Source organism: Notechis scutatus, chromosome 4 (assembly GCF_049901735.1).
Source record: "Notechis scutatus isolate UNSWTSFEM ecotype Mainland chromosome 4, rNotScu1.2, whole genome shotgun sequence".
Classification (NCBI taxonomy): domain Eukaryota; kingdom Metazoa; phylum Chordata; class Lepidosauria; order Squamata; family Elapidae; genus Notechis; species Notechis scutatus.
This window is the reverse complement of record NC_142012.1, coordinates 63,509,144-63,527,960: the sequence shown is the minus strand read 5'-3', so window position 1 is coordinate 63,527,960 and position 18,817 is coordinate 63,509,144.

Genomic DNA, 18,817 nt, shown 5'->3' with positions numbered 1-18,817 from the left:
ATCAAGAGAAATCAAATACATCTTGTAAAAACAAAAATTATTACATATTTAATTGAAACATGAACTTATTGTTTCAATAAAGGTCAAATCACATCTTATAACTGAAGAAAATGCATTAGTCTGAGTTTTTCACAGTTATACACACGCAGAGACACACCACAATACAGTATTGACATTAAGCAAATGTCTATTTCAAATGAATTTCATTTTGACTGGGTGGATGAGTTAAAATTATATGACTAGTTAGATGCAGCATTAACCCCACCCCCTTAAAACATTATTTGTTCCTTTCTGTGTGCTACATAGCAATTAAAATTTTTCAGCCAGTGATTTATCGAACATTATGAAGTTGCACAGTAATGGGTATATTATATGAGAGAAAAGCAATGCCTCAAATGTTATAAACCACCAACAGATGGCAGTGTTGATATGCTAGAAGATCTGACATATTCTTTAGCATCTGTTCTTTCCCTTTAGTTTTTAGGAAGTTGCTATGACAAAAGGTTGTGATGCTATAATTTTGTGAAGCCTTCATTCAGTATTTGTCAGTGTGCTTTGATCAAGTCACCATGATTAAATTTCTGACTGCTGAAGAGTACTTCCAATTTAAATTCATGGCTGAATTCATCGTTGTTTGTGGTGATGGCTATTGACCTGACAAATATGTATTACTGGGCTGAATTATGTAAAGATGCTGAAGTAGGAAATGCTGATCTGTGCAATCAATAATCAAATGGATGACCTGTAACAGCAAATGCTGATTTTTCATGCAAGAATTAATAATTAATTCTAACATAATTAATTAACTAATGATAATTAAGGGCAATGGTCAAACCACTCAAAGAGAAATTGCTGTCAAGCTTAGTATTTCACAAGAATATTTAGGTCACATCATTGATGGAAGTTTGATATAAGATGGAACCCTTGCTTGGTGATGGCAAAGTAAAAGATTCAAGTGTTGGATTCTGTTAACAATTATTGATACACTACAAGAATTAAAGAGAAATTTCTTCACAGAATTGTTACAATCAGTGAAAAATGTGCTCAGCATTATGATTCAGAAAAGAAACATCACCCTATTAGTTTCCTTAAGTTTCATCTGCAGAAAAAGATAGCAAAATTCAGGCTTCTCTTGCAAAAAATATGGTTGTAGTTTTTATGATGGAAGATGGTGCTATTCACATGAGTTTTTCTGAACCACCTCAGAGAACTATATTGCAACAGTAATTGCAAATTTGAAACAGTGGTTAAACAGAGTTTGAAAGCACAAGGACATGCCTTATGGCACCAGACTTGAAATTCTAGACCTAGAAAACCTAGAACTACACTGCCTTCGGTCTGATCTAAGTATAGTATATAAAATCATACATTGCAATGTCCTACCAGTCAATGAATACTTCAGCTTCAACCATAACAATACAAGAGCAAACAATAGATACAAACTCAAGGTTAATTGCACCAAACTTGATTGCAGGAAATACAACTTCAGCACCAGAGTGGTCAAAATAATACAAAATAAACATAGTCACAAAAAACAGGTGAAGCCCCTTTTATTCCTTCATTTTGCTTCCAAGCTCCAAATATCCTTGACTGGAGACAAAAAACTCCCACACAAACAGTTACAAGAAGGGGGAAATGCTGTTTAAATAATAAAGAGCAAAAAACAACGCAAACCAGCCAAGATAAGGGCTTGAAGACATCCACAGATATCAGAACACACACTGGGAAGGACATCAAACTCAGAGAGGAACAATAAACTAGAGATATTTCCATGCTTTATTTCCAGCACTGGCCCATACACATGTCTGTCCTCTTATCCAGTTGTCACAGCTGCAGCCCATGAAGAGGATCAAGGCCCTCTCCTCCTCCATAGACCACATCTCTCCGTTATCTTCTGCTCCCTGCATGCCCTAGGAAAGAGAGGGGATGGGCCTGGGTCCTCCTCTGACTGCCCAGCTAGTCTCTGCCCTTCCCCAGCCTCCTCCACAACCTCCAGAGCCATATTCCACTCCCTGTCGGCTGTTCCTCCTCTCCCTCAGAGTCAGTCTCTACCAGAGGCATGACACTTGCCTTACAGTATATACACTCTCCCTCTTATTTAAGATAACATGATTTACTAAAAGCCAGTGTATTTAAGAAAGTAATAACCTTCTACATTTAATAATAACACACTTAAAAGCCTGCTCAAATGTAAATCAAGGACAAAAAACCTACTTAAAGAGTAATTCAGGAGTACTGCAGACTAACAAAACTGCTGAAAGAATTGAGAAAAGCTTTTCAGAATGAAGTCTGCGTACATTTTGTGTTAATTATCATTTGGTTACTTCTCTTGTATATTTGTAAACAGTAAATTAGAAGAAACTTTAGCTCAGCAAACTGCTTTGGAATCCCAGTGCCTTGATTAATTGTTTCATATTCCCATGGGAAATTACTTTTTAAGTGCCTGTCTGACAATGCAAATTCTTAAACTTCATAGCTGTCAACGTCCTGGTAAAATTTTCCATTTCCATTTACCTGAAAACATGTTTGCTGTGCACTTTGTAATACAGCCAAGCAATTTTTCATTTACCTCCTTTCAGATTACATGTACTGTCGATTTATCTGTTAACCTGCTTATCTTCTTCAAGTAAACATTTATCAGATGTCCTATTAGGAGGGTATTCATGTAGTTAACGTGCCTTAATGTTATCTATTAATACTAATAGTCTACTGAGTGTTAAAAAGGCTATTTAATTACCTACAAAACTTCAAGAATTTGGGATTTTTTTGCAACATTTCAAAACAGGTATTACTTCCATTACCTGTTAAGATGCCAGACTTAACAACATATTTTATAAGGAGAAACCTTAACCTAACGACCACAACTGACCCAGAATGTATGTTGCTAAATGAGAAATGAGTTTTGCCCCATTTTACAACTTTCTAGCCACATTTGTTAAGGGAATCACTGCAGTTATTAAATTAATAACACTGTTGTTAAGTGAATTTGCCTTTCCCGTTGGCTTTGCTTCCTCTTTGAGGAAGAGGGACGCTCTAGAAATGTGAAAAATAAATATAATTAATTAATGTTAAATAAATAACCTCACTGTTTTCCAGCAATATTTATTATATTTATATAATATATATATTTATATATTATATTTAATATATTTAAATTAGCAGAACAATACTATCAACAGAATTCTTCGTAAATGCCATTCATTAATTTTCACTGTAGCTTGAGTTTTATAAAATCTTTTCATATCGCATAATTTCAATTGTCAAGGAAAAAAACTGAGATCTGGGTCATTTTGCACTGAGAGCATAAAAGATTCCAGCAGGCTTCTTCCAGATTTACTCTCTGGAAAGAGGTCCAAAAATATCAATATATCTTCTCTATTTCACTTTTCTTTTTTCGGATTGCCACAGTTTATCTTTCATATATAACCATCCAGAGGTTAAGAATGCTCCAGTACTGGAAGATTTTAAGAAGAGTTTGGATAATCATTTGTCTGAAGTGGTGTAGGGTTTCCTACATAAGTAGGGGGCTGGACTAGAAGACCTCCAAGGTCCCTTCCAACTCTGTTTATTCTATTCTATTCTATTCTATCCTATCCTATCCTATTCAACTTAAAAAATAAATTTATGCACCATTATGTTACAAGATAATTCTTGATGGCAATTTTTTCCAACAGGTTTATTTAATAATATATTTCTACATCATAAACAATACATTTTAATTTAAATGCAGGAACATCAAATGAAATAAGTTCCTTATAAGGTCTTTCTGTATTTCAGTTCTATGCATATCAACTTACAATGTGTCTATCTCAATTAAATGGAACACAGTCTCAATCCCATATATGTATAGCTTCCAACATATATCAAAGTAAATGTACGCATGAGAAGAATAGTTCCTTAAGAAAAAACATTTAGAACAGATGAAATCACTTAGAAGAACAATTTTCAATGTGTAAAAAAGATGTATATAATTCCTAAGATAGTAACTGTCACGGTGAATTTCTGAACATCTTATTGGGAAGGAGAAAAATCCACCCATTTTAATGCACTTTATTAAAAAAAATAATCTTTATATTTTTTAAAAAAGAAAACCTCTCTATTCAAAAAATATTATTGCATACAAAGTATTCCTAGACATTTTCTTCCAATTTATACAATAATATAAATTGCCCTAGAACTTTAATAAAATGGAAATGATTAAATTTTCATTTTTGATGAATAATTTTCTCTCATGCAATTTTTACAATACAAATGCCCAGAAGTAAGTTATGTTTTAAACATAAGTATTGCTTTTTTCATACAACTTTCAACAGCATATTTTAAAATACTTTTTTTTCTTTGATTTTTGAAATTTTCTTTTTGAGGACTTTTGATGGATGAAAAGTCTTTTCAATGTTAGGTTCTCTTCATTATGTAGCCTAACTGAACCAAACACCGAATTTCCTCCCAATGCATCCAGTTCTTTTAAATTTCTGCTCATAAAAAGGTATATAAAAATCAATGGGAATAAATAGCATTTTACATGTTTTGGGGAGCAAATGCTTTTCTTCTGTGTCTCTTTACTTCAAAAATAAAAAAAAACTGTTGGAAAATATATGAGAATATCTATGAGAGAAAATATGGGAGAGAAAAAAGAAAGAAGGTTCTTAAATTTATTCACTTAGCTAAATATAATTAATCTGCAGCTGTTATTTTGAGGAAAGCAGTGTGCATTTTCTAAAACCGCTTATTCAGTCTCTGAGGTGATAGTAAACATTTCTAGCTTTTAGATTACTTAGATTAGAATTTCCAATGTACATCCCGGTACCAAATTAAGTTCTTCAAACCAACTGAAATAACTCTGCATGCTTAGTTCTGCATGCTACAAAGAGTTTTAGATGAATCCCCTTAGCATGGAATAGCTTGATTCAACCTGCTATTTAAAGTCACACATGTATCATACAGATAGTTCTCAACTTGCAGCCATTTTTAATTAATCATTCAAAACTACAATGGTGCTTAACAGTGGTGGGATACAAAAATTTTAATACTGGTTCTGTGGGTGTGGTGTGGCTTGGTGGGCATGGCTTGGTGGGCATGGCAGGGGAAGGATATACTGCAAAATCTCCATTGCCACCCCACTCCAGGGGAAGGTTACTGCAAAATCCCATTCCCACTCACCTGCTTTCCAGTTCCATTCTCCTGTGCAGGGCAACAAAAGAAGACCCAGCTGATCAACTGGGACTCGGGAGGCAGAGAATAGATGGGGCGGGGCCAGTCAGAGGTGGTATTTTCCAGCTCTCCGAACTACTAAAAATTTCCGCTACTAGTTCTCCTAAAAATTAAGCTAGAGTAGGGATGGGGGGGTGGAGTTGCCCTACTACTTATCTTGGGACAGTTGTAGCCCTTGCACACCCCTTGCCTGCCCATTTCTTGCCAGTCCGTTTCTTCTGCAAGGCTGGCAATGCTTTCCTGAAAGCTTATGTAGCTAATTACAAAGCTCTGGATCGATCCAGAGCTCTGTTATTGGCTGCAGAGGCCTTCAGGAAAGCCTTGCTGGCCACAGAAGAAGGAGTTCCTGAAGGCCTCTGACAGTGAAAAGGAGGCCAGGGGGCGACGTGCACAAGTGACGTTAGTAGTGGATGACATCCCCCGAAAATAAGACCTGGTACCTTTTTTGGTGGCAAAAAAAATATAAGACAGGGTCTTATTTTGGGGGAAACACAGTAATAATATAAACTTAAATATTCAAGGAAAATAAGGTTAGGATTTTAGTCTAAAAACATAATATAATTTCAAAAATGGGTTCACTCACTTGTGCAATCTGCTGTAATTTTCTTGTTTATGTTTAAAAAAGGACATGATGGTGATGAAGTGGTGAAAAGTTGGATTTGTCAGCTGGAAAGCCGGCAGCCTGGGGTCAAGTCCCAAGTACTGCATGATGGGGTGAGTTCCGATCCTTGCCTAAATTCCTGCCAACCTAGCAATTCAAAAGCATGCAGTTGTGAGTAGATAAATAGGTACTGCTTCGGCAGAAAGGTTACTATATTCAGTATTTTCATGCTGGCAACATGATGATGGAAGAGTCTCTTAGACAAGGCAGGCTCCCTTGGTTGAAAATCAGAAATGAACATTGCTCCCTTGAGTTGGTCACGAGTGGATAGGAGAAACCTTTAAACCTTTTTATATTTAAAAAAACTTTGCTGTTTAGCAAGATGATGATGATGATGTCCATTCAGTCATGTCTGATTCTGGATTTTTCATGAGTTCTGATCTTGCATAACTTCTTTGAGTTGTTCTGTGCTCTGGCTGATGTCAGCTGTGATGGTTTGATGGCTTAGCAATGTAGATGAAGACAAATTTCTAGTATGGTAAATAATTTTAACTGGTCCAACATGTGAATCTAGCAATTTAACATCCTGTTTCTACATGAATAAGTATCAATGAGTGAGGAGGATTTTATGTGCATATTTTTTCAGATGTTTGGCAGTCATCTTAAGCAGAATGAGACGTGAGAATAAATGACTTCATTTTTCAAGTTTATACTGGTAATTAGAATATGGAATCAATTCTGTTTCTTCCATTTGATTTATAGAGATTTTAATATATTGTTTATGTTAGCCACCCAGAATTTATTTGTAAGATGGACAGCCATATACATGTTTTAAATCGATCAATCAATTGAGTTGAACTGAACTGAATTCTTCATTGTCATTGTACGTATATAATTAATTGAGATTGTATAGATAGATGGGGTCATTTTATTCTTTGTTGGAATTTGTGATGCTGACAATTTTCACTTGAAACAAGTCAGAAGAAACGAGAGATTCAAATACAATTTTAAAGGAGGAGAAAAGTAAGATTAAAAGAAAAAAGCATTTCCAGGTAAGACACCATTAGCTGAATTATAAGCATTTGCAACATCATTACTCAGTAGCATCCTCTTACTACATGGTTGCTTGTTCACATGCAAATTTGTATAATCAGGGGCTAAAGAAGCAGGATGTACTGCTTAGATGACAGTTTGTCTGCTGTCACATTTAAATGCATACACATCAGTACACTGTCAATACCTTTTACACTAAGCTGTGGAGTAAAGGTGTCAATTGATTAAGCATCATTATATTTACATGGTTGTTAGTCTCTAAATTACACACACTCATCAGCCCACTTCTGTTCTGGTTCATTAAACTGAACCAGTCACCACATTGCTCCCCTCTGGCTGGGTGTAATTGAGTCCCTGCCTTCTGGCAAGGTGATAATTAAATTCATTGAATAAGTGACAAGTGGGTGGGAAGGAATCTATTTACAACCTAGCCAAAGGAGACCGACCCAATTAACACTCTTGTTTAAGGACAGATGTTCCTTCCCACATGTTTTATTTGGATGAATAAGGGGTTCCCTCCATTTTTTCCCTGTTGACATTTGTAAGGAAATATTTGAAAAACTGTAGCCAAGTATTTAAGTCCTTGATTTGTATTGTTTTATCATTTTTAAAAGTTAAAGAAAACGATTGTTCACTATCCTTGCACTAGTAGGTTTTAATGAAGCTGTGAGATAACAACCCCACCATCAGATTAGATAAGGTAATTGAAGTATCACTCTGTCCCAGCTATTCATATTCAAGTTAAAATTGAGATCATTTATCAATTTCCTTTTCCAGGGGATAAATAAGAATTAAATTACATTCAATCTTTATATACCTTGTATAATTTATTAGATCTTTATCTTTTCATGAGAAACATACAAATTGCCCCAGAACAACCCCCAAATAAAATCATGCAATAGTTATACGGTTCAAATTTATATGGAGAAACTTTTGCCGTGAAGAATCTTACAGATAATCACCTTAGCATTACCCTAACAATAGACTAGATAAAATGATGTATAGGAGAGATCTTGGCAAACAGGGAGAAGAGCTGCAGTCAGGGCAAAGTTTGGATAAAAGGCAGCTTTGCCCATAGCAGAAATATGGATATGGCAAAAGTCTCTGAAGGATCTTCCCCAATTTCACTGACAGTAAGATTGATGTCAGGTTTCTAAGGTAATCCAAGCAAATAGCACTCCTGGCGAGAACAAATTCTACTTTATTGAAAGGTTACATTGAGAAAATCTTTCAAATCTGAAAGTATATTTTCTCCCCCATTGCTTTTACAATGCAAGAAATCATTTTGTATGTTTTCTAAATATGCATTCCTGTTTCCCTGTTTGCCAAGATCTCTCCCACATACATTGCCTATAGCAGTGGTGGTATTCTACTGGTTTGGCCTGGTTCGGGTGAATCGGTAGTAAAAAAATGTTACCATTTGGCTGAACCGGTAGTAAAAAAAAAACATGTTACCGATTTGGTTGAACCGGTATTTCTTTCTCTTTTTTTCCTTCTGATGATCAGCTGTTCCAATGATCAGCTGTGCCAGGATCCCCCTCGCTGTCTTACTGCTTCACCCAGGAAGCTTCCCTGAGGCCCAGGAGGCAAAAAAAATGGAGCGCTGGTCTGTGCATGTGTGCGAAAAAGGCCAGAACACCCAGTCATATGGTCATGCCCACCTAGCAATGCCCACACATCCAGTAGTTAAAAAATATTTGCATCCCACCCCTGACCTATAGCCTAAAGTTACAGTTCTGGGGTGGTTTTCTATAAATACAGGCGAGCCTGTTTCTTTTGTTATTGTCAACTGTCCAGTTGCCAAATCCAGAAAAAAAAGGAATTCCTGGGACATCATTAGTATAAAACTTTACTGAATAAACCAAATTGGAACAGAAGAAACAAAACCAGCTCTGGGTTGTTCTTGCAAAAGCAAGTGTAGTTAGTTCCCCCTTTTCCCTATGGGCCACCCTCAGTCCAAAGCATCCACCAATCACTCCTGTTCATTTTGTTATGGGAAACACCCAGGACATCTGCTCAGTGTGTTCTTGGGATGCCAGCAACGTCTCACGGTGCCAACACATTCTTGAATACCATTCTCCCATCCTTGAAATCCATCCATTCTCCCCTTGTCATTTTCAAGCTAAGAGTGAAGGAAAATATAGGTGAAAGTGTGAATAGGTCTTGACAGTTATATTAACTGTGAGGTGTTGTGATCATTCTTAGCTATTTTTTTATGCTATAATTTTATAAATTTTTGCTTCTATTTCATTCTGTTAGCGATCCATATTTATATACATATATTATTTTATTTTATTTATTTATTTTTGTCAATCGCTTACAAAATAATAGGTATAAGTAAAGACATAGTTATGAATACATGGATACATATAAGAAAAATAAAAAATAAAAGAAACAATAGGACAGGGACGGTAGGCACGTTGGTGTGCTTATGCATGCCTGCTATAAAATGTATGGTCTAAATGTATGGTAAAATGTATGGTATAAAATTTGTATGGTCATCCCTATAAAATGGGTGACCATACAAATTTATTAAATAAGTAGCTATTTAGAAAAAATAAATGGGATAATTATTGAACTAGACTCAAGGGCAATATCAAAATATTTGTAAAGATTGTATTAGTTTTTAGAAGACAAATTCCATGATAATTTGAGAAAAAGGCATAAAAATTAACTCTCCTCTTGAATTATAAGAGTGGTCAAGTAGTTATTTTAAAGGAACTCTTTAATAAACATCAAAGAACTAAGCATAAGTCACTGAGAATAAATTGCTTGCACAAATTTTACTTAGGCATAAAGAATGGTTGATAATAGTAGTATTGATTATATATGTGTGTGTGTGTGCATGTGTGTGTTTTTTACTTAGATTTACTTAGATTCTACTTAGAAAAAATAATAATTCTGTAAATAGCTAATCATAGATATCCCTCATTTTTCACTATAATTAATTTATTTCCACAATATTGGAAATAAAATTATTTTGATCTCTGAAATTAAAACTACATTGTCAGTCAAAACTCTAGCGTCAAGATTTTATGAAACTGATTGGAAAAAAGAACTTTACAATACACAATGAATCTCTGGTATTTCATACCACAAGACATTGTGACAATACCTGTTTCTTCATTCCTACAAATATTTATATATCATCCAACCAAACCTTTTTGTATTATCATTTAAAGCATTATAAGTTTCCCTAAAACAAGAAAATTATCTGAAGACCTTAAAAACTGCTGCTGTTGCAATATTGGCCAGGTGAAATTATGATCTGTGCTACGATTAGACCAGCTTTCTTGTCTTCTTTCAACAGGAGACAAACCTGGAGAGGGCAGAGCTGGCGTCGCGATGATACGGCATGTGATCTTGGAGATCTGAGATCGCAGCCGATATCTTTGCTCCTGGACGGTCCAAGTGGATCTAAACCGTCCCAAAGAGATGGTGAATGTAAAGAGCGCATCCTGTCGATCCCAGGGATATCGCAAAGTCCCTGGTAGATCCAGGAGAAGCTCTTTTTGCCAGCGGCAAAGAGGCAGCCATTAAAGCTGCTGAAGTTGGAACAGCTCCGAAACGAAAGAGAATGGAAAGAGAGAGTGTGCCGGTTTGGTGAGAACTTTTTCTTTATTTTAAGACTTGAAAGGACACCCTAAGGGAAAGAAAGAATCTGTAAAAGTTTTGACAGAAGTGATTAAGCGGCGATTTTAAACAAGAATGTCAAAGTAATATTTTTTTTTTCCATTGCTGGATTTTCTACACATGATCTTATATTTTGAAACTGGACTGGTTTTTTTTTTCTTCTTTTTATATATATTTCTCTCCTTTTTGATTTTATAATATTCTAAGCCAGAGACTCCCTTTTAGTTATTTTTTAAATATCTTTTTTTAAAAATTAATTATTATTATATTTTGCTTGGAAAAGGAGGGGGAAAGTGAAAACTAAAGAAACTTTGTAACACTGCCAACTAGAGGCTTGGAAATATTCTATTTTTCTTTTGACCAGACAAAGCTGAGAAAGAACTGAGACTTCTTTTCAAGGACATTGCCTGTTTGATAAGATAGAGGGAAGAGCACGGGAGAGTATTATTACAGGTGCTCTTCTGGGTTTATGTCAACAGCTGGAGTCTGGTGTTGAAGCTTAGGAAAAGAAAAGGTGATAAGTATTTGGAGAAGAGAGTTACAACAAGAGCCTTGGATAATTAAACAAAGTGCAGTGTGCTCTTTTTATTCTTTTTAAGCTGTGCTACCCCTCCTCATCAGTTTACTTTTTTTTGCAATAGCTATTTGGATTTTTGGCTCTTTGGAACTTGTCTTTGTTTTTTTTATTTTCTTGTCTTTGGAAGTTAAATTTTTACATCTGCTTTTTATTTTAAAGGAAAAGCTTTAGTATTAATGCTTCCCTTCTTTTTCTTTTTAAGGGAGTAGCTTTTTTCTTCTCTTTCCCTTCCTGGTATTTTTGTCTTTCCATCTACCTTCCATATTGGTTTTTTTTTTCTTTTTTCTTTTGGTTTATTTTTATGCATACTTTTATATTTGAGACCTCTTAATTGGATTAAGGTGTTGAAGAACCTGAAGAATTTTTCCTTTCTTTTTTAGCCTTTTTCTTCACTTTTTTGCCTTTTTTAGGATTTTACAACTTTTTCTTTTTTGTGTGTGTCCATGGTGTGTTTATGGTCTTTTCCTTCATTTTTGAATTTTTACTGTCATCTAACCAACCGATTGGATTAAGGTATACAAGAACCTGAAGAAATTTTTTCTTCTTTTTCTACTATTATTACTATTTGGCTTCTGTTTTCTTACTATTCTTCTACTTTTTTCCTACTATTTTTATTTGGAACTGCAATTGGTTATTTTACAATTGGATTAAGGTTTAGAAGAACCTGAAGATTTTGAACTCCTCAAAATGAGTAGGAAATTAACAGCTCCTGGTTCTTCAACTTCCACTTATGAGATAATGATAGAAATATTGGCTGAAGCTTTGAAAATAACTGAAGAGAAGATGGTGGATGGAATAGATGAGGTTTATCGAGTCTTCACAAGATATGTGATGAGAAATAGCTTACCAAGAGAAGTTCACATTAGATTTACAAAGAAAGCCATGAAAACGCAAATATCTGGCAAGAGAGAAAACATTGAAATACAAAGACAAGGAGATTGTGGTCTTGAAACAAGTACCCAGAACAGTGAGAGAGATGAGAAGAGAATACCGATTCCTGACCAAAATGCTACTTAAAAAAGAGGTGAATTATAGATGGCTGATTCCAGAAGGTTTAATGTTCACATGGCAAGAACAGAGATATGGAATTGACTCAATTGAGAAAACTGAATCATTTTACACAGAATTTTTCAGAGGGGAGGAAGAGGCAGAAAAAGAAATTGAACTCATTGAATTCCAAGAGGACTCCCAAATGATGACTGAAAAAGAAGAAGGTACAGCAGGTGGAAAGGAGGAAGCCAAAAAACAAGAGGAGACAAACCATACAATAAATCATACATATATTGATTATCAGTATGCTCTTTAGCTGTGATGGAGAACCTATGGCATGCATGGCAGAGGTGGCACACAGAGCCCCCTGCCGTGCATGCACGCACATGCCTCCCCCCCAGCCAGCCATGTACCTCCCATGCGCCCCACCTCCCAGCCAGCTGGTCTTCGGGTCTCTGTTGTGCATGTGCAAAGGACATGCATGCATGCGAGGGCATGTTGCACCTGCATGGGGGAGGGGCACATGGGTGAGATGGGGTGCATGGGGGCACACGCATATTTGTATTTTGGGGGTGTATGCCTGTGCATGCGCACTTTGGGCCCTCAGTGCCGAAAAGGTTAGCCATCAATGCCTATAGTACTTAGTCTTATATACCGCTTTATAGTGCTTTACAGCCCTCTCTAAGTAGTTTACAGAGTCAGCATATTACCTCCAACAATCTGGCTCCTCATTTTACTGACCTCGGAAGGATGGAAGGCTGAATCAACCTTGAGCCTGCTGGGATTTGAACTGCCAAATTGCAGTCAGCCAGCAGAAATAGCCTGCAATACTGCACTTTAACCACCATGGCTCATGAACAACATCAAGCTAATTCAGAAGGAAAGTGAAACTCCCTGAATAAATATTCCTTCTGACAGCAATTGCTAAATAATTGCCCTATTTTAAACACAGCTATTCTTAAGAAAGTGTCACTTCTTTTACTACAACCTTAGTAAGTTTGTTCCTTACACAAAGGTTTTGAATACCATGCAGGTAAGCAACTTTGCTCATACTCCCACATTTAAAAACAATAATTTTAAAAGTCAAGAAGACTTTTACATTCTCACTGAAACTAAAATTATCAGACATCAACATTAAATGACTGAAATTGCTTCCTAGTGCTGGTTAGTTAATAACAGTATCAAAAAATGAAATTAATAGTTGGACTGGTTCATTCATATGTGTAAAACATCCTAATAAAATTCAGCCCTTGATTTCAAGGTATTAATTCACTTTCATTCAACAGGTTTTGCTATTATTAAAGAAGTATCTCTCAGATTTTAAAAGCAAAACATTGGTTATTTTAAATGTATATATTTAAAAAAAACAGTAGCAAAGTAAGTAGCAAAAAATATGTCAGGCAGATCCATTCATGAAATAGCGAAAAATACTGATAGCCTAAAATACAATTCACAGAGGAGGCTCCATTTTCTCTGCATGACTTTATGCTAATAATCTCTATTAGGTATAAAGTGATCTTTCTCTCTAAGTCAGTAACTTTGGATGTAGACCTTGAGCTGAGTTGTGCATCTTTAATTTAGAAATGATACGGCAAGCCTTCTGACCGCAGACTGAATAATGTTAGCAGAAATTGTATGTTATTTTGAGACTTAGCTGAAAAATTGATATATCTCAAAAACTAATTTCTTATTTCTCAGAAAGTTTTCTCCCACAAACACAGCACATTTCTATTTTATATTATTTATGTGTTTTGTTCTAAGAGCAATTTAAAAATTTCTTTGAAATTTGTATTGCTAGTGTTTTTGAGATCAAAATATTAGAAGATATATGTCTGCCTCTCTGTGTGTGTGTGCTCTGTGTGTGTTTTTTATATTAATTCCACTATCTTTCTGAGCAATTCCTTTGAAAGAATTTCCTTATATCTTTAAAATATTTACATACCTTCCCTTGGAAATATTTACATATCTCAAGTGTTATTTTAATTGCAGACTGCTAGAGAGATAGGTCAAAAACTCAGGGGAAGTCAAGGCATGTGTTCACACCCTAAACTACCCCATAGCTAAGAAAAATGTAAAATGATAAGTTTCACTAACGATAATTCCACCATCATATTTGTATTTGAGAGTAATCATGTAAATAATCATCTTTCCCTCAATAAATAAAAAAAATATCTGAAAAACTATCTAGACTTAACATTAGGAACTAGCTAAGGGCAACTTACTTTCTGATGTATACTCACCAACACTTGTGGTTTCTGGTGAACAGCTAGTTGTAGAAACAGAAATAGGTTCGGGGGTGCGATTCAACCAGTATAACAACTGGTTTGGTGAGTGCACACTTCACATGCATGTGCTCTGTGTGTGTGCTCTGTGTTTAAAAAAGCTAATATTTACCTTCAACTGCAGCTGAAGAAAACAGGGGTGGGCGGTGGGCGGTGGGCGGGCCCACATGCTCATCAGGGTGAACTGGTTTGGAACCAGTCAGAACATTGTCAGAACACATTGTCACAACATGATTGACAGAACAAGGTCCGAACCGGGAGAATCCCACCACTGGATAGGTTGCATCAGAGCTATGATGTCTGTTCTTGTTGATTGATACTATGATACTTGGATTGTGTGCTGTTATCCCTCAAGTGACCAATCAGGCAGCAGAAGAAAGTTTAGCTAATTCAGATTCAGGTTTACAGAAACTGTCTGTAGCTTCTAAATGCATTATTTCTACCTCTACGTGGCCCAGACTGAACATCAGCCTCCTAAGTTATAAAACCAAGTAATAAAACCTTACATTTGCTGAATACATTGTGTGGCTTCTCCTTCCTTCCAGCATCCTTGTAAGTATAACAACTTACAAGATCACAGACCTCTAAAAATGATTTGTGTTCTAAGCTTTCAGCCATGTTTTTGATCGTTGAACAAATCTGAGTTCTAACTGAGCATCCCCAGTTAAATGTTTTATAATCAGTCTGGACCCAGGCTCAGTAATATAACTTATGAGTATGTCAAGATTCTTGACATTTGATATATGCAAGTAAGCACAATTTATACTGAATGCCTGAATCATAGATCAAGTCAAGCACTGATGAGAAACATTTGGCCTGCAGGGAAGACTCATCTGAAGAGAAATATAAATCTAATATTGGTGAGACTGCAGGCCTGGAATACATGTGATGTTGACAATGTGGAAATATTAACTGGGAATACATGCAGAGCTTTATAAAATCTGGACTTGGTGAAGGAAAATCTTTATGTGGTTAGCTAAGGAAGGGAAAAGAAAGGAGAAGTTTTCTGGGTTTTCCTATAAACTTATTAGTTTCTTTCTCTGCTTTTCTGTATTAACCAAAGTCACTTATTCCTGTATATGTAAATTAATGCACTTTGCATTTGGTACTATATTAAAACTTTTTTTTCTCAACTTCATGTCCTACGCCACCCAATGTTATATAAAAAATTTAGAATGTTATTCCAATATTTCTGGAGAATACCAAATCTATTCATATATCTATCCCATTGTAATCAGTTTTGTTTAAAACTGCTTATAACGTAGTAACTTACAGAATTATAAAAATTATATAGTGGTATATTATAAAGTGAGTATATACCAGAATTATATTAATAGATATATATCAAAAATAAGGAAATAGGTACTTGATTCAGTAGATCAATTCCAAAAAAAGAAATATTGGCCATTTTACCTTTACCAATTGCAAAGCATGTTTTAAAGCAACGTTCTGGTTTTTCAGCTGATGTATTCAAAGACAATGCTCCCTGTTCCAAAATTTTGGAAAAAAAAAAGTCACAATAAGCACATTCATCCTATGCTGACCATCAAGAATGTAACTGCTTCCATCAATAAGCAAATCTAATTCTGAATTTTGTAAACATTTGTCTTGCAAATCTGGTCTGCTGGAGTAAACTGCATCAAGAACATGCATGCAATCGTGAGGTAAATCATCTATAGCTTATTCACAGTCACAAGTCTAACCTTTTCAGAGGCAGAAAAAAATAGCTTGATATTTTGCCAAACGGTTGCCAATGTGCCAATTAAAGCTTCCCTTAATTTGTGTCATTCTCACCTGGAAGTCTTTTCTAAAAGTCAGTTTTGGGACTTATCAATTAGAATGGTGATGGTGGGAGCTGCCCTCAGGCAAGCTGGTCAGCCAATGGCAAGTGTTTAATTGTTTAGAAAAATGTGCCACGGATCTTCAAAGTTTACTAATTTCTTGACTTAAAACTCCATTTGCAATTCCATTTTGGTCATTTAGAAAAAAAGATAAAAGGGTTTCTTTAAGCTAGGCAAACACAAAGCCATGTTGCCATTAATGCCTGTTTAAGTTTAATGCCTGTGCACGTTGGATAGTCCACTTAAAACAATATTTCGTCATTTTCTCTTGTAGCTTCATAGAGGGGTTGACAAAACACCAAAATTTGGAATCTAAATGTGACAAAATCTTGTCATCTCCCAAAAATCTCTTCACTGATGATGGGTTTTAGGGGGTGGCGATTCTGTTTCAATAACTTGAGCAGTCAACTGGTGCTCTACCTCAGAAATTTTAAATCCCAAGTATAAAACAGAGATTTCAACTAGTTTTGTTTTTGTAGCCACGTTCACAGAAACTTGTAAAGACTGATAGTATTTTATTCGCATTCTGTCTCAGAAGGAATTCCTAACATATTGCAACACAGTGCTATTTGTTCCTAGATGGAGGGGTCCATCTGAATAAGTCAGAGCCAAGAGCTTCACAAAAACTGGGTTGGCTATTTTGAAATCCTTGGGTAACTCAGTCCAATGCAGCTGAGTTCCCTATACACGCTCATTGCCACACCACTAAAAATAAATAAATAAATAAATAAATAATCTGGCTATCCTCTTGAACAGGAATACTGAAGAAGGCATTAAGACATTCAGTTCAATACAGTAAAGCATGCAAAGGCAAGTGAAAGGATTTTATACAGTGGGGTGAATTGTCACTGTAAGATAATTGGTAATCCTCAAATTTAAAACCAGGCTAAAAGACCCATCAGAATTTTTTTTTAATTGGCATAACTGAACTCCTGAAAGAAGATTTCTCTCTTGAGAAGATCATACTGTAGGAAATGATTAATGACTGAATTTAGTCCTGTTCTAGCTTCCTGAAAAAGAGTATTCTATTTAACTTTTACAAGTTCCTGGTCCCAGGGCAATTTCAACAGTAGGAATATATTTTATTTGTCCTGGTTGGCTGAAGCACAGACTGCATTTAAGATAGACTGCCTTAGATGTGAAGGTTCTTGTGGAGATGCAAAACAAGTTTCCAAAATTCATGTTTGGGCCCCCCAAAATAGTGATATAAGGAACCAGAGGCAAGATTGTCATTGACTAGTGAAGGAGAGTGGAAGATTATCATGATCAGGTATTCATAACTTCCAAAGAAAGAAAGAAAGAAAGAAAGAAAGAAAGAAAGAAAGAAAGAAAGAAAGAAAGAAAGAAAGAAAGGAAGGAAGGAAGGGAAGGAAGGAAGGAAGGAAGGAAGGAAGGAAGAAAGAAAGAAAGAAAGAAAGAAAGAAAGAAAGAAAGAAAGAAAGAAAGAAAGAAAGAAAGAAAGAAAGACTGAGGTTTCAGTCCCTATATATGGGCTCTTTTTAGAAAAAAAAATGAAGGAGGGGATTATTTCCCATATTCTAAATTTTAATTTGGCTCCTTTTACTCTCCAGAAAGAAAAAAGAAGAATCCCATCTTTTAACTCAATGTCTCCCTGAAAGCAATGCTTGGATTCAGTCCAACATTATTGCATTTTTTTAAAAAATTAAAAGTTCCCAGCTTTCAGACATTTGTCTCTTTTGGTTTATATTTGGCTTATTAGTTTAATGCACACTTCTATGAATGAAGACAAATTGTACACTGATATAATAAAATCCTTTCTACTAAATTAATTTTTCAGCAAGCAAACAAGGTTCCATGTACCAGCCTGATGTTAAAAATGGCTACCCACCAGCAGACCGTTAACTCCAGCACCTTGTGTTTGCCAGTGAAACATGCTGTGTAAAAATGATTGCACTGGAAGCTATTGGTACATTTGAATGCAAACTATTAAACTGTGAAAAACTAGGCATCCACTGACTATAAAAATAAATTAGAAGAAGGCCTTAGCTTGGCTGGCGATACCATCTGAGCACCAGAGTTTATAACTATTTGTGATACCATTAACAGATGTCTTTGATCATCTTGTGTGCTATGCTAGAATAGTGCTGCGTTCTACTCTCTGCTGTACTCTCTGTTGAACAAGTCAAGCAACTTTGCTTTAAGGTATAATAAAACCTGGCTTGATATAGGGACCCTATGGGAAATTATACAATCATGTTACCTATGTAACTAATTTTCTTCATATAAAATCCTGATTTCCACTACAATTTTAGGGCTGTTTGAAGTATTGTTTAACACCACCATTTCCATGTTAATATCCCAATAAATCTTAGGAATATAATACATCATGTAAAAAAAAAATGGAATTTGCCAGGAGAATCGTAAATTTTCTTTTCTAAATTAAAATGGGAAGAAATGTAGGCTGATTGTACTCCTGTTTTTTTTTACTATTGCATAAAATAGTTCTGTGAGAATTGAGCTGCATAGAGCAGTGAGATATCTGTCGTTTTATCACTGAGTTTCATGCCACAAGGAACAAGCTTGAAGGAACAGAAGGATATTCAAGGCGTGCACTCCAAGAAGAAAAGTGGCTATTATGGTATACTCTATTCAAAAAGCAGAACACAGT